The sequence below is a fragment of the Rhinoderma darwinii genome, chromosome 6 (genome assembly GCF_050947455.1).
Source record: "Rhinoderma darwinii isolate aRhiDar2 chromosome 6, aRhiDar2.hap1, whole genome shotgun sequence".
Lineage (NCBI taxonomy): Eukaryota > Metazoa > Chordata > Amphibia > Anura > Rhinodermatidae > Rhinoderma > Rhinoderma darwinii.
The window spans coordinates 113,061,910-113,079,658 of record NC_134692.1 but is presented as its reverse complement, the minus strand read 5'-3'; the positions used below and the strand labels follow the sequence as shown (position 1 = coordinate 113,079,658).

General features: G+C 45.9%; 1 protein-coding gene across 1 annotated transcript in view; it reads left to right on the top strand.

Annotated features, from left to right (window-relative positions):
- MRTFB (myocardin related transcription factor B) overlaps positions 1-17,749 on the top strand; it is a 326,233-nt gene that overhangs the window by 65,931 nt on the left and 242,553 nt on the right. The gene's annotated exons all lie outside the window — the stretch shown is intronic.

Genomic DNA, 17,749 nt, shown 5'->3' with positions numbered 1-17,749 from the left:
ATACTTACAAATTTAGGATATATGAAGGGAAGGACACCAGTATTCAGCCCCCAGAATGCCCCCTCCCCCATTACTGGGAAATAACGCAAAAATTGTGTGGGACTTGGTGCACCCGCTGCTGGACCAGGGTTACCACCTCTACCTGGATAATACTTATACCAGCGTCCCACTCTTCAACTGCCTCGCTTCCAGAAGTCCTGCGGCATGCGGCACTGCTAGAAGAAATCTGAGAGGCCTCCCTAAGACTCTGCTTGGGCAAACACTCAGAACGGGTGAGAGCAGGGCACAATCTAGCAGCAACATATTGTGTGTCAAGTACAAGACAAGGGAGATGTCCTTGTATTGACAACAATGCGCCGCTCCCACACAGACCAAAACGAAGCTCGTTCGCAGAGCGAAATCCGGCGCCATTTTCATGTGGACCGGAAGCCGCTGCCGGACAGTAAGATGACGACTTCCGGCCGCTGCTTCCGGCCATATGTTCAATGAAGCGTAGGCGCAAGGAATAGGAGTGTAGACCAGCGGCGGCAGGAGCAGGCAATTTATGTTCGTGTATGTTCGTGTGATACTGTCTGCTGAGCCCTGTATGTAATCCTCCTGCACTGTGCAGTCGCTCAGAAAATGGCGGCACACAGTGTAGGAGGTTTGAAGATTCAAACCCCTCCTTCTCCTGGCACTAGCCAGAAGAAGGGAGGGGGGATTGTGTGAGGACACTAGAGGAGAGTGTGTCCACCCCAAATTTGCAGCATAAATCAATGAGGTTGCTTTACCACAGTGACCATGCTGCAATTTTGGGAACTGCTACCTCTAGTGCCCAGCACATGGAAATGTTATAAATTCGAATCTAATTTATATTTCCTGACTTGTGAAAAAATAAAAACAATGTGTAAATCACTCAAATACTAATTGTTTAACTGAAAAAAAAAACAAAAAAACTTTCTAGCGACACATTCCCTTTAAACTAAGCTGCATCCTTAAGGGGTTAAGGTGTCCCAGCAGACTTCTGTATCTACATAGAATATTAGTGTATTTTATAGTAGTATAAATTGTCCTGGTCATCCTCTACTGGAGGGTCGGAAATAGCAGATTTATTTTGAGACTGTGTTTACACTATGCTATGGATACTTGTGCTGATGGGTATATATGTATGATTTATATGGTACAGGTCTGAAGCAGTACAATGAGTTAACCTCAAAGATCAGCATCTGGAGTCAATGTACTGTAGTTATTTGTCTGCCAGATTGCCTTTGTGGACATTGAGAGTTGTTTAAAAAAAAAAAATGTTGAGTTGATTTCATTGCAAAATGTCACAGCCAAAGTCGGCAGGACCATTAAATGTGAGGTACAAGCAATCCACCCTGCTGAAAATGAGTATGAGAGTGTTGCACAAGAAGATTTCGTGGTGATTGTGTGAATTATAACAGAGCATAATGTGTGTGTGTGTGCGTGTAATGTATAAGCCGGTCACTCGGGTAGGCACTGCTGGGATTTGACTATTTTGGCCTTGTCTGTGCCCATAAACTGACAAGTTGATTTGGATGTTTGGCCCCTCAGCCATATCTTTTACGTCTCTGAATGACCACCTCTTTGCAGTCACACGGTTTTAATACGTCCAATAAATCCACAGGACAAAAATTTGTACATAAATATTAAACCACTTACTTTATTGTACAAGTACATCAATAAAACATACAATTAGTATTAAAATAGAGAAGTAATTGGTGTTAGGCCTTTAAAGATATACAAATAATGCGTGTTAGGGCTTGTCCACACATAGCGGAATTGCTGCGTATTTTCCGTCCAGAATTGCGGACTGAAAATACGCAGCAGAATACAGTAGCAGCAAAGTGGATGAGATTTAACAAATCTCATCCAGATGCTCCGTAAAATTTTCGACCAGAAATCCTGCTAGTGAGTGGCTCGGCGCAGGCAACCACGATCTTGTGACGTCGTTGTGCCTGTCTGTGCAGAATCACTCATAGCACAGACCGGAGGAGAAGGATCCTTCACCCGTCTTGGGAACCGGGATAGGTAAGTAATTATGTTATTTTTTTATTAGACACAAATGAGGGCATTATACTGGGTACTGGAGGGGGGCTGATATTGTGGCAGCTATGGGAGCATTTTACTATATGGGGCCTTATACTGCATGGGGGGCCTTATACTGTGGGGACATTATACTGTGTGGGGGCAGCTATGGGGGGCATTATACTGTGTGGGGGCAGATCTGGGGAGCATTATACTGTGGGGACAGCTATGGGGGGCATTATGCTTTGAGGGGGCATCTATGGAGGGCATTATGCTGTGTGGGGGGCAGCTTTAGGGAGCATTGTACTGTAGGGGCAGCTATGGGGTGCATTATACTGTGTGGGGGCAGCTCTGGGGAGCATTATACTGTGGGGACAGCTATGGGGGGCATTATGCTTTGAGGGGGCATCTATGGAGGGCATTATGCTGTGTGGGGGGCAGCTTTAGGGAGCATTGTACTGTAGGGGCAGCTATGGGGTGCATTATACTGTGTGGGGACTGCTATGGGGAGCATTATACTGTGAGGGGGCAGCCATGGGGGCATTATACTGTGTGAGGGCAGCTATGGGGGCATTATATTGTATGGGGCAGCTATAGGGATCATTATACTGTGTGGGGGCATTATACTGTGGGGACAATCATGGGGACTGTTGGGCAAGGCTGCTGGGCATAGGGGGGGCAGGGGTCTGGTGGTGTTGGGGAGTGGTAGGGGGGCCCCAGCTGAATTCTTGCACCAGGGCCCATGAGCCTTTAGCTATGCCCCTGCAGCTATTTGTTGTGGGTTTTATCTCCCCATTGAATTCAAGGGGGAAAACCCGCAACAAATAAGCAGCGTTTATGCAAATACAATTGACATGCTGCGGAATAAAACTCCACGCCGCAGGTCAATTTCTGAGCTGCTCTTCCGCTCACTATTTACGCAGCGTGTGGATGAGATCTATTCTATCTCGTCCACTTTGCTACTATTGTATTATGCTGCGGATTTTCCGCAGCATAATGCAGGCATTATAATACAGGTATACGCTGCATTTACGCAACGTGTGAACTGACGCTAATCCCCCCCAACCGCAATGCCCCTGCCCCACCGGTCCCTGGAAGAATTTTCTTGCATCAAACTGGTCCTCCGTGCAAAAAAGTTTGGGGACCGCTGCCTTAGGGAACAAGTTTTCCCATATATACACATGCTAATTATAAGGCTGGATTCACACGAGCACATTACGTCCGTAATGGACGGAACGTATTTCGGCCGCTACTCCCGGACCGAACACACGGCAGGGAGCCGGGCTCCTAGCATCATAGTTATGTACGACAACTGTCCCGTACTGAAAACATGATTACAGTACGGGACAGTAGTTCCACGGAGAGGTAGGGACTCCTAGCGACGTACATAACTATGATGCTAGGAGCCCGGCTCCCTGCCGTGTGTTCGGTCTGGGATTAGCGGCCAAAATACGTTCCGTCCATTACGGACGTAATGTGAGTGTGAACCCAGCCTAACCAGTAAACAGCTGCATAATGTATGCGTAGCTTAGCTTAGGTTCATATTCGAATAGAGATAATGCAGCAACATGATAACATAAGAGAGATATCAAACACAGGCTACCGCCAGGTCCCAACGTACGTGTCGCCCAAAGCTTATGTTCTCATGTTGCTGCATTATCTCTATTCTGATATGTACCTATGCTAAGCTACACATACACTATGCAGCTGTTTACTGTTTATCAGTAGCATGTGTATATATAGGAAAACACACGTTTGCATTATTTGTATATCATCTAAGTCTTACCACCTTTTCTTAGGGCCAATTTCTTCTCGATTTTTAATCCTAATTGTATGTTTTTTATTCATGTATTTGTACAATAAAGTAAGTTGTTTACTGTTTATGTACACCTTTTTGTCCTGTGTATTTATCGGTTGTATTAACCTCTTAAAGAGGCTCTGTCACCAGATTTTCAAACCCCTATCTCGTATTTCAGCAGATCGGCGCTGCAATGTAGATTACAGTAACGTTTTTTTTTTCAAAAACGAGCATTTTTGGCCAAGTTATGCCCATTTTTATATTTATGCAAATGAGCCTTTCTTAAGTACAACTGGGTGTGTTTAAAGTTATGTACAAGTGGGCGTGTATTGTGTGTGTACATCTGGGCGTTTTTACTTGTTTTACTAGCTGGGCGTTGTGAATAGAAGTGTATGATGCTGACGAATCAGCATCATCCACTTCTCTTCGTTAACACCCAGCTTCTAGCAGTGCACAGACACACAACGTGTCCTCGCGAGATCACGCTGTGATGTCACTTCCTGCCCCAGGTCCTGCATCGTGTCGGACGAGCGAGGACACATCGGCACCAGGTGACAGAGGCTACATCGACTTACCTGCAAACACCGATGCTGCTGCAGAATCAACTGTAGCCTCTGTCGCCTGCTGGATTGGTTTTCGGGTGCCATGTCGCATTTGCAGAGCCCCAGAGGTATCAAAGCAATGGAAACCCACCAGAAGTGACCCCCATTTTGGAAACTACACCCCTCAAGGAATTCATTTATGGGTAATGTGACCATTTAGACCCCATAGTTTCTTCACAGAACTTATTTGAATTGGGCTGGGTATTTAAAAAAAGTATATTTTTTCCAATAATATGTCGTTTTAGCTCAAAAATTCTTATTTTCACAAGAAATAAAATACTCCATTTTGTTGCCCAATTTATCCTGAGTGCGGCAATACCCCATTTGTGGTGATAAACTGCCGTTTGGGCCCATGGGAGGGCTCAGAAGGAAAGGAGCGCTATGTGTTTGTTGGAGTCCAGATTTTGCTGGACTGGTTTTCGGGTGCCATGTCGCATTTGCAGAGCCCCAGAGCTATCAAAGCAATGGAAACCAACCAGAAATGACCCCATTTTGGAAGCTACACCCCTCAAGGAATTCATTTATGGGTGTTGTGACCATTTTAACCCCATAGTTTTTTCACAGAACTTATTTGAATTCGGCTGGGAATTAAAACAAAAATAATTTCTTCCCAATAATATGTAGTTTTGGCTGAAAATTTCTTATTTTCATAGGGAACAAAATACCCCACTCTGTTGCGCAATTTGTTCTGAGTGCCGCAATACCCCATTTGTGGTGATAAACTGCCGTTTGGGCCCATGGGAGGGCCCAGAAGGAAAGGACCACCATTTGGCCTACTGGGGATTTTCTGGTGCGAAGTCATGTATGCAGAAGCCCCTGAGGTACCAGTACAGTTGAAACCCGCAAGAAGTGACCCCGTTTTAAAAACTACACCCTTAAGGCATTCATCTAGAGGTGTAGTGAGCATTTTGATCTGAGACATACACCCCATAAACGGTAATGTGGGTTCTCCTGGGTACGGCAATACCCTACATGTGGCTGTTATCAGCTGCCTGGGCACACAGCAGGGCCCAGAGGGGAAAGACGAGGGGGGATAAGCTGTGCGGAGTACATCAGGGTAAGTAAAATTGGGGTAAATTATAAACCAAGGGATGTATGATAAGTTTTAAAATACTCTTTCATACAGAGCTCTGGTTTTTCGGGACACGTGTCACATTGATTTATTGTGTCCTCCCTTACCCCCCTCTTATAGCAGACTTTGCACCACTTTTGACTTTTTGCCTTCTTGCTAGTTTGGGGAACTTCTCCTGGAAAGTGTTGCCCTGGTACGATGCGTGTGGCCTCACTTCCAGAAGTACTGGGTGCCCCCCCCCCCTTCTTGGTCCCTAAAGATTAGGTTCTTGAAAATCACCTCTTGAAATTACAGGAAAGTTCCCATCTGGCCTGTACATCGACGTAGCACGTACGCATTGCACAATGCCATCTGTATGATGTGCACGGCCAGCTTCTTATACCACACCGCATGGCGCTGTAGGGCTTCAGGACTTGATCTGACAAGTCCACCCCTCCCATGTACCTATTGTAGTCCAGGATTCAGTCTGGTTTGGGGGTCTCTGTACTGGTACCTCGTACTGGTACATGGGTACTGGTGTGGCCATGTATTGTTGTCAATACAAGGGCATCTCTCTTGTCTTGTACTTGACACACAATATGTTGCTGCTAGAATGTGCCCTGCTCTCACCCCTTCTGAGTGTTTGCCCTGCAGAGTCTTAGGGAGGCCTCTCAGATTTCTTCTAGCAGTGCCGCATGCCGCAGTACTGGAAGCGAGGCAGTTGAAGAGTGGGACGCCGGTATAAAAATTATCTAGGTAGAGGTGGTGACCCTGGTCCAGCAGTGGGTGCACCAAATCCCACACAATTTTTGCATTAACTCCCAGTAAGGGGGGGCATTCTGGGGGCTGAATACTGGTGTCCTTCCCTTCATATATCCTAAATCTGTAGGTATACCCTGATGCACTCTCACACAGCTTATACATCTTCACGCCATACCTTGCCCTCTTACCCGGCAGGTACTCGCGGAATTGAACCCTCCCTTTAAAATGTACCAAGGACTCATCAATAGAAATACACTTTTCGGGGGTGTATGCTTGGGAAAACCGGGCACTGAAACAGTCTAATAGGGGTGTCCGTTTATACAAACGGTCAAAACTGGGTTCATCTCGGGGTGGGCACGGCTCATTATCAGTATAATGTAAGAAGCGAAGTATTGCCTAATTTATTTATTTTTTTAGGTTCCAGTTCAGTTCTGAAGTTGCTTTGAGGGGCCCATATATTAGAAACCCCTATCAAACACCCCATTTTAGAAACTAGACCCCTCAAAGTATTCACAACAGCATTTAGAAAGTTTATGAACCCTTTAGGTGTTTCACAGAAATTTAGTGCAAAGTTGAGGTGAAATTTACATATTTTTTTTTGTCAGAAAATCCTCTTTATACCATTTTTTTTTATAACACAAAAGGATTTATCAGAGAAACGCAACTTAATACGTATTGCCCAGATTCTGCAGTTTTGAGAAATATCCCACATGTGGCCCTCGAGCGGTAATGGACTGAAGCACCGGCCTCCGAAGCAAAGGAGCTCCTAGTGGATTTTGAGGCCTCTTTTTTTATTAGGCACCATGTCCGGTTTGAAGAGGTTTTGTGCCAAAACAGTGGAAACCCCCCAAAAGTGACCCCATTTTGGAAACTAGACCCCTTGAGGAATTCATTGCAGTTTTCTTGGGGTGCATGCGGCTTTTTGATCAGTTTTTATTCTATTTTTAGGTGGCGTGGTGACTATAAAACAGCAATTCTACTATTGTTTTTTTATTCTATTTTTTTTACAGCGTTCACCGTGCGCTATAAATGACATATTCACTTTATTCTGCGGGGCGAAACGATTACGGCGATACCAGATGTTTATAGTTTTTTTATGTCTTATGGCGTTTGCACAATAAAATACGTTTTGTAAAAAATCCTTCACTTTTTGTGTTACCTTATTCTAAGAGCCATAACGTTTTTATTTTTCCATCAATAAAGCCGTGCGAGGACTTATTTTTTGCGTAACGAACTGTAGTTTCGATCAGGACAATTTTTAGGTACATGCGACTTTTTGACCTATTTTTATTCAATTTTTTGGGAGGTGAAGTGACCAAACAATTGTGATTGTGGTTCGGTTTATTATTATTTTCTTTTACGGCGTTCACAGTGCGGGATAAATAACAAAATAATTTTGTAGTTCAGGCCGTTACGGACACGGCGATACCAATTATGTATAGTTTATTTGTTTGTTTATAATTTTTTATTAATAATAAAGGACTGATAAGGTAAAAAGGGGGATTTTTACTTTTAATACTGTTAAAACTTTTATTTTCTTATTTTTACACATCTTTTTTTTACTTTTTTTTAACTTTATTACTTTGTCCCACTAGGGGACTTGAGGGCAGGAGGCCCTGATCGCAATTCTAATACACTGCACTACATGCGTAGTGCAGTGTATTTGAACTGTTAGCTACTCACTGACAGCAAGCATAGTGGGTCCTGACTTTGTCAGGACCCACTAGGCTTCCGTCGATGGCATAGCCGGACGCCATTGTTTGGTGTCCGGTTGCCATAGCCACCATCGCCGACCGCTATCGTGTAGCAGGCCGCCGATGGCAGCTTAACCCCTAGAAAGCCGCGATCTCTATTGAACGCGGCTTTTAAGGGGTTAATCAGCGGGGACACAGTGATCGGTCCCCGCTGTAGGAACTGTGACAGCTGCTGTACGAGACAGCAGCTGTCACAACTCCTGTATGTGTCGGGAGGACGGCCGAAACAGCTGTTACTCCCGAGACGTACTTATTAGGTCATGGAGCGCGAACGATACAGCTACCATGACCTAATAGTACGTCCAGGAGCAGGAAGGGGTTAATTGTGCCTCACGGGACACGAACACTACTGGAACCAGTACGTCTGTTTTCTATGGATCGGTGGTCACACAGTTTTGTAGCCTGGGAAGTCGACCAGAAGTCCATGGTTAGGCCGTGTCCACACTACGTTAGTCTTTTTTTTTTGTCAGAGGTTTACGTCGGGAAGGAACTTGTACAGGTTATTGTGACTCTCATCCTTTTTGAAGTTCACAATAAAGGTTACTGATCTATTTATATAAATATACTGTACCACAGTATATATATGTCTTATGTGTTTTTAATTTCTCTGTAAAAAATGTTGGCTATCTGTGATTTTTGGATAAGTTGGCCAGTAAAAAAATAAGTTTAGGCACCCTGTTAGGATCCAATACTTCTCAAAATTCTTGGAGTTGGACGATCAGTTTGTTCCTTTTAGCATGATATTAAAATGAAATGTGTTGTACTGTAAATAATGAAAGGATTTTATTTTGTCTCAAAAATTATGTCGTCATTGGACGTCTGTTTACTGTATACATCTATTTATAATCTACATGTAATTCTAGGCAAAAATGCATTTCTTGAGTTACACCAATCTTATGGTCTGTTTACATTCAGTCATCCCCTTACATTTTTTTCTAGTTGTCTCATTACGACAACCCTTTATTAGATGGAAGTCATCCCAGAGATCAGCTGATTTCCGTAGGACATGCTTCAGGAACTCCCCAACGATCAGTTGTGATTTGCTGGGGCAAGCTGTGGAGGCAAATTTAGCATTCAATGCCGGCCATCCAAATAAATGACCAACCATGTAATTCTTGAACATGCTTTGTCTGCCAGACCAAGAGCCACTGTTTGAGTAACGCTCCTATCTAGCAACTAGAGGGGTGGGGGGTCCAGGGTGGTGGATTCTACTTCTAATAGGACATATGGATTGGGGTTGTCTTCATAAGACAACCCTTTTAAATCCGTCAGTTTCTTTTGGTTTTTTTTTTGCCGACAAATACACCTCTAAAAAAGTTGCTGAGATTCTATAATGCATTACAACCTGAAGGAAGTAACTTTTTATTACATATTGCACATTAGTTTGTATAAAATCTTGTTTAATTAATCTTTAATTATTTTAAATGTATACAAGTTCCATTGGAAACCACGCTTTTGTGTATTTAGGTGATCTAGTTTATTACTAGGACTGGAGCTGTGACATTTTGAATGTTATAAATGTTTTGTTCCATGTACTGTTACTTTAGTTGCTGGCCCGTGCTGATGTTTTGTTGTAGTACTTGGCAGTGGGGTTTGTAATTTTGCTTCAAAGATGTGTGTGTGTATAACAGGGAATGAGTGGACTGTTTAGCTGGACAGTGTTACTATTTTACACAAGTCTGTACTACGTAAATAATGTTGACAGTGCCAAATTATGAATATCTCACTCCAGAAACAGGTGGCTGGGTCAAAGTTATCACAATGGATTAACTCATTTATGTGCAAGCAGGATTACGGTAACTCGTAAATCTGGTGCGGTTGTAGTCACTGATGACTGCAAATGATGAGTGTCCGTGCTACATGAGTGATGGTAGTAATATCAGTGGAGAGGCCCAAGAATGTTTTAAGCAATTTGTCACTAGTTACTCCATGATGAAAGTTTTATATGTATTAGGCTCTGTTTACATCTGCAATCTGTTTTCCATTGTTCTGATCTGTCATAGGAGCAGATCGAGAAAAACAGATGCATCACATGATTGAAACATACGATGCCCAAAAAAAAACAAAAAACGACTTTAAGGGGTTCTAGCAGGTTCCCATATTTTTTCCGGACAAAATCATGCTACACTATGTTTGTCCAACAAAAATGATGGACTCTTGTGACGGAGTCCCCTAACAGACCCTCTGACACAGATGTAGACAGAATCTATAGTTATTCTCTAATTACAGTCTCTTTTAGTGCATTGAAAAGTCTGATACTTTAGGTTGCCTAGCAAGCACGTGACTACTTGACTACTTGACTGGCTGACCACTAATTCCATAAATTTCTTAAGAAGTTCTGTCTGCTCTGCTTCTATGTTACAATCTCAAACTACAGGTGGGGTTTCAGTCTACTTTATGGCTTCCAGTGTTGCTGACTTTGTATTACTTGGCTACAGACATCTGAAGTCAATGTGTAGGCCTTTAGTCTTAAAGGGAATGTGTTGCCAGCAAAACATGTTTTTTTTTTTTTTAATTAAACATTTAGTGTGTAGGTGATTAAACATTGTTCACATTTTTTTTATTTTTTTCACGAGTCAGGAAATATTATAAATTAGATTCTAATTTATAATATTTCCCATTGCTGGTCACTAGATGGAGCTATTCCCCAAAATTGCAGCATTGCATGTGGTAAAGCAACCACATTGCTTTTTGCTGCAAAATTGGGAAAAAAGCACTCGCTCTAGTGAGCTCTGAGAATCCCCCCCTCCTTTATCCTGGCTAGTGCCGGGATAAACGAGGGGTTTGAACGGTCTAACCTCCTACACTGTGTGTCGTCATTTTTTGAGCTAACACACAGTGTAGTAGGTTTACATACAGTAGTAAACACACACAAACACGAACATACATAGAAATCTCTTACCTGCTCCTGCCGCCGCGGCTCCCTCCGGCCCGTCCGCTCCGTCTGCTGCTGCTGGTCCAAGTGCACAAGTCTGGAAGCCGCGACCGGAAGTAGTAATCTTACTGTCCGGCCGCGACTTCCGGCTCCACAGGAAAATGGCGCCGGACGGCGCGCATTTCAAATTGGACTGTGTGGGAGCGGCGCATGCGCAGTTCCCACACAGACGGCGTACACAGAAGTGGATGGGACGGGACCCGTTCGCAGTCCCTATGGGACTGTGGCTGCCGTATTCCATGTCTGTATGTGTCGTTAATCGACACATACAGAAATGGAAAAAAAAATGGCAGCCCCCATAGGGAAGAAAAAGTGTAAAAATAAGAAAAAGTAAAACACAAACACACAAATAAATATAAACGTTTTTAATAAAGCACTAACATCTTTAACATATGAAAAAAAAATTTGTGATGACACTGTTCCTTTAAGGCGAATGGACCAATATGTAATGAAGCCGGAGATTTTGAGCTCAGTAGAAGAAAAACAGAGGCCCTGACCCCTTTTAAATAAGCCATATTGCACTTTAACCCCTTCCCTCTTTGGCCACTTTTGAATTTCCTGACAGATGCTCATTTTTCAAATCTGACATGTTTCACTTTATGTGGTAATAACTTCGGAATGCTTTTATCTATCGAAGCGATTCTAAGATTGTTTTCTTGTGACACATTGGACTTTATGTTACTGGCAAAATTTGCTCTATACATTCTGTATTTAATTGTGAAAAATACCAAAATTTAGTGAAAAATTACGAAAATTTGCATTTTTCTAAATTTAAAGAGGCTCTGTCACCACATTATAAGTGCCCTATCTCCTACATAATCTGATCGGCGCTGTAATGTAGATAAGTGGTTTTTATTTTGAAAAACGATAATTTTTGAGCAAGTTATGAGCAATTTTAGATTTATGCTAATTAGTTTCTTAACCCATTCCCGCAAAATCACATACAGTTTCATGATGGGAACTGGTGTTTTAATGCAATTCCACGTAACTGTACGTGAATGAGATGGAGCTGGCTCAGGAGCTGAGCCAGCGCCATCACCGCCGGGTGCCAGCTGTATGTTACAGCTGGCACCCTGATGTAATGGCCAGGACCGGAGCTAGCCTCCGATCCTGCCGATTAACCCCTCACATGCTGCGTTCAATAGAGATCGCAGCATGTGAGGAGTTTTTAGCCATCGGCACCCCAGTAACGTGATCGCTAGGTTGCCGGTGCCTGCAAAGGCAACTGGTGGCTGCAAAGGTGATTGTCACGACTGGTTCGTGGACCCACTGGGCCTTACCGTCTTGGCGGTATGGCAGCTGGCCAACAGGACGCAGGTAAATGTTTATAGTTCGTATAGGGTACCTGTGGCAGCTCAGATAGTAGCGAGGCAGGCTAGGCAGGAACTTGGCAGCAGGTGGACGTCAGGTGTTGAGAGACAGGTCAGGCGTAGAATACAGTACAGCACGGCTACAGCAAGCACGACACTAGATTCAGGATACAGGAACAGGAAACAGGAACAGGAAAACACTGGGAGCAGGAAACACTAGGGGGCCATTTGCAAGACAGACTAGGGATACAACTACAAGGCTCAGGCGTGGGAGGATGGGGCTGGGACCTTCTTATAGCCCAGGGTGCTCTGGAGCAATTAGCTCAAATCACCAACATGCTTCTTAAGTCTGGACTGAGCTTGTGAGCGCACCCTGGTGGTCATAGTGGAGCAGGACTGCCGTATGTGCAGACATCTCTTGAGAGAAGGGCGTCGACTGGATGGAAGGAGTTTGTGGTCAGCGACCACGGACGTTACAGTATCCCCCCTCTTACGCCCCCTCCTCTTGGGACCAGAACGAGAGAGAAACTTCTTGATGAGGGTAGGAGCGTTGAGATTCTCCTCTGGCTCCCAGGACCTCTCTTCTGGACCAAACCCCTTCCAATCTACTAAATAAAAGGTTCTTCCTCTTACTTTTTTAATGTCCAAGATCTCCTTAACCTCAAAGGTGTCTGAAGGGCCGCTGGAGGCAACAGCAGGGCTTGGAGTCTTGGTAAAGCGGTTCAGAACCACTGGCTTCAAGAGAGAAACATGGAAGGAGTTGGGGATCTTGAGGGTAGGAGGCAGCCGAAGCTTGTAGGCGACGGGGTTGATCTGCTGTAGGATCTCGAAAGGACCTAGGAACCTGGGAGCAAACTTGCATGACGGTACTCTTAGTCGAATGTTCCTGGAGGACAGCCAGACCTTTGTGCCAGGAAGAAACTGAGGTGGTTCTCTTCTCCTTGTATCCGCCCTCCGTTTCATACGATCCACCGCCAGCAGGATGGAGGATCGAGTTTGCCGCCAAATTTGTAGAAAGTCCTTGAAGGCTGCGTCAGCAGCTGGTACCTTGGATGAATCAGGAACCGGGAGAGGTATTCGTGGGTGTTGGCCAAGGACTATGAAGAACGGAGTGTTCCTTGTGGACTCGCTGGTATGATTGTTGTAGGAGAATTCAGCCCACGGGAGCAACTGTACCCAGTCATCATGTTGCCTAGAGACGAAGTGACGCAGGTAGTTCTCCAAGATTTGATTAATCCTCTCGACCTGTCCATTGGACTGAGGATGGTAGGCCGAGGAAAAGTCCAACTTCACACCTAGAAGTCCGCAGAGGGCTCTCCAGAACCTCGAGGTGAACTGAACCCCCGATCAGACACAATATGCTGTGGCAAGCCGTGCAGGCGGAAGATGTGTTGGATAAACAGTTTGGCCAGTTGGGGAGCAGACGGAAGACCGGTCAGAGGAATGAAGTGGGCCATTTTTGAAAATCGATCCACGACCACTCAGACAGTGCTGCATCCGGCAGAGAGGGGCAGGTCCGTAATAAAGTCCATAGCTATATACTGCCAGGGAGCATCGGGCACAGGCAATGGCTGGAGCAGACCAGCGGGTCTGGAGTGAGCGACTTTGTTAGTTGCACACACAGAGCAGGAGGAAACAAAGTCCATAACATCTTTGGGCAGCGTGGGCCACCAGAAATGACGGGCAATCAAATCCCGGGTCTTACGGATCCCCGCGTGACCTGCCAGTCTAGAGGCGTGTCCCCAGCGGAGGACTCTCCTTCGGTCAGCCATGCGCACAAAAGTTCTCCCTGGAGGGATGTCCCCAACTTGCAGTGGGTTGACTGAAACAATACAGGACGGGTCGATAATATTCTGGGGCATCTCCATAGTGTCCTCCGTCTCCAAAGACCTGGATAAGGCATTGGCCCTCACATTCTTGTCAGCCGGGCGATAATGGAGCTCAAACTGGAACCTGGCAAAGAACAGTGACCACCTGGCCTGACGAGGATTCAGCCGTTGGGCTGTCTGGAGGTAGGTGAGGTTCTTGTGGTCCGTAAAAATCAGGATGGGGTGAGCTGCACCCTCCAGCAGATGTCTCCACTCCTCCAGGGCCAATTTGATGGCCAGTAACTCTCGATCCCCAATCGAGTAGTTGCGTTCTGCGGAAGAGAAGAGCTTAGAAAAATATCCACATACCCTTGACTTGCCCTTAGAACCTCTCTGGAGCAGGAGTGCACCAGCACCGACAGAGGACGCGTCCACATCCAACGAGAATTGTAGGGAAACGTCTGGATGATGGAGGATAGAGGCTGATGTGAAGGCACTCTTCAGGGTATTGAATGCGGACTCTGCCTCAGGAGTCCACACCTTGGCGTTCATGCCCTTCTTGGTGAGGTTAGAGATAGGAGATGTTAATGAAGAGAAGTTTGGGATGAACTGTCTGTAAAAATTGGCGATTCACAGAAAGCGCTGTATGGCCCTCAAGCCTTGAGGACGTGGCCATTCCAGGACGGACTTTACCTTTTCAGGATCCATCTTGAGGCCTCTATTCGAAATGATGTAGCCCAGGAAGGGTAGAGCATCTCTCTCAAATACGCATTTCTCCAATTTGGCATACAGTTGATTCTCCCTTAATCGCAGCAAGACTTGACGGACATGTTTCTGATGCGTCATAGGATCTGGAGAAAAAATTAAGATGTCATCAAGATAGACTACTACACAAACATAAAGGAGGTCACGGAAAATGTCATTCACAAACTCCTGGAAGACCGCAGGAGCATTACACAGGCCGAAGGGCATTACTAGATATTCATAGTGTCCGTCCCGGGTGTTAAATGCAGTCTTCCATTCGTCACCCTGGTGAATCCGGATTAGGTTGTAAGCCCCCCGCAGGTCTAACTTGGAAAAGATCTTGGCACCACGTATACGGTCAAATAATTCTGAGATCAATGGCAATGGATATTTATTTTTCACCGTGATCTGGTTGAGTCCCCGGTAGTCTATACAGGGACGAAGAGAACTATCCTTTTTGACGAAGAAGAACCCGGCTCCTGCCGGGGAGGAAGACTTGCGTATGAAGCCCCGCTCCAAGTTCTCTCTAACATAGGCGGACATAGACAGAGTCTCTGGCAGAGAGAGAGGATATACCCTGCCACAGGGAAGGGAAGTACCAGGAACCAGCTCAATAGGACAGTCATACGCCCGATGTGGGGGCAGTGTCTCCGCTTCTTTCTTGCTGAAGATGTCCGCAAATGAAGCAAAATGACTAGGCAATCCTGCCAGTGACTGAGGCAGAGGAGACTGAGCCAAACGAATCTGTCCCAGGCAACGATTGTGACACTCGGGGCCCCACTGGAGAACCTCTCCAGAGTTCCAGTCCAGGACTGGGGCATGTAATCGGAGCCAAGGCAGGCCCAGCAACACAGGATCAACGGCTCTGGGTAGGACATAGAACGACAGCAGTTCGGAGTGGAGGGCCCCTACTTGGAACCTCAGTGGTTTGGTCACAGCAACAACTGGGTTAGGCAGGGGTAGACCATCTATAAAAGCAATTGTCAACGGGCTCTCCATAGGGATGGTAGGCAACTGAAGAAGGTCCACCAGGTCTCTACGGATGAAATTAGCCGCGGATCCCGAGTCCAGATACGCAGAGACCTGATGCATTCTCTCGCCGGACACTATGGTCGCTGGTATGGACAATTTGGATGAAAGTCCCTTTTTACCCAGGGTTGTCACTCCTAGCAACCCTAGGCTTTGAGGCTTTAGGGGACACAGGCGCACAAGATGGCCACCGAGGCCGCAATAGAGACAAAGTCCCGAAGTGCGTCTGCGTTGTCTCTCCTGGGTGGATAGCTTACCCCGGTCCATCATCACAGATTCCTTAGGAGGATCGACATCTGAGGACAGCAGGGGTTGCTGCAAAGTAGGTCCCAGACTAGGAGGGTCTCCCTCCCGACGAACCTCTTGGAGGTGTTCTCGAATCCGTATGTCAATCCGGGCGGACAGAAGGATGAGGTCATCCAGGGTAGATGGCAGGTCTCGAGCGGCAAGTTTGTCCTTAATCTTAGGGGACAGTCCATTCCAGAATGCCGCCACCAGAGCCTCATTGTTCCGCAACAGTTCTCCCGCCAGGGTGCGGAAGTAGATGGCGTACTCACTCACGGAGGTGTCTCCTTGGCGTAGTTTAATCAAGGCAGCCGCTGCAGATGAGGCCCGTCCAGGCTCCTCAAATACCATGCGAAAGCTCCGGAGAAAGGCTTGGAAGTCACGGGTCTCAGGTCCTTGTCTCTCCCAGATAGGGTTCGCCCATGCAAGAGCCTTTCCGGTGAGGAGAGAAATGATGAATGCGACCTTTGCGCCGTCAGATGAATATGTCCTGGAACACAGGCTGAAATGTATCTGGCACTGGTTCAAAAATCCACGACAGGAACCTGCGTCTCCATCATAGCAGTCTGGAAGTGGCAAAGAAAAACACGGGTCGACACTGCCAGGAGGTGTAGTCTGAGGATCAACACTGCCAGGAGGTATAGTAGGAGGAACAGCAGCTCTTGCTTCCTGCTGACGAACGAGAGTGTTCAAAGCTTGGAGGAGTTGGTCCTGTCGAGACTGGAGATCCAGCAAATCCGCCCGCATCTCTTGTGACGTCGTCATGGTCTTGGATTAACCAGCGGGGTCCATGGCCTGAGCCTACTGTCACGACTGGTTCGTGGACCCACTGGGCCGTACCGTCTTGGCGGTATGGCAGCTGGCCAACAGGACGCAGGTAAATGTTTATAGTTCGTATAGGGTACCTGTGGCAGCTCAGATAGAAGCTAGGCAGGAACTTGGCAGCAGGTGGACGTCAGGTGTGGAGAGACAGGTCAGGCGTAGAATACAGTACAGCACGGCTACAGCAAGCACGACACTAGATTCAGGATACAGGAACAGGAAAACACTGGGAGCAGGAAACACTAGGGGGCCATTTGCAAGACAGACTAGGGATACAACAACAAGGCTCAGGCGTGGGAGGATGTGGCTGGGACCTTCTTATAGCCCAGGGTGCTCTGGAGCAATTAGCTCAAATCACCAACATGCTTCTTAAAGGCATGGTGTTGCCAGAAAAACATGTTTTGTTTTTTTAAATTAAACATTTAGTGTGTGGGTGATTAAACATTGTTCAAATTTTTTTTATTTTTTTCACGAGTCAGGAAATATTATAAATTATTTCTAATTTATAATACTACCCATTTTTGGTCACTAGATGGAGCTATTTCCCAAAATTGCAGCATTGCAACATTGGGTTAAAAGCCCTCGCTCTAGTGAGCTCTCAGCATCCCCCCCTCCTTTATCCTGGCTAGTGCCGGGATAAACGAGGGGTTTGAACGGTGTAACCTCCTACACTGTGTGTCGCCATTTTTTGAGCTAACACACAGCGTAGTAGGTTTACATACAGTAGTAAACACACACAAACACGAACATACATTGAAATCTCTTACCTGCTCCTGCCGCCGCGGCTCCCTCCGGCCCGTCCGCTCCGTTTGCTGCCGCTG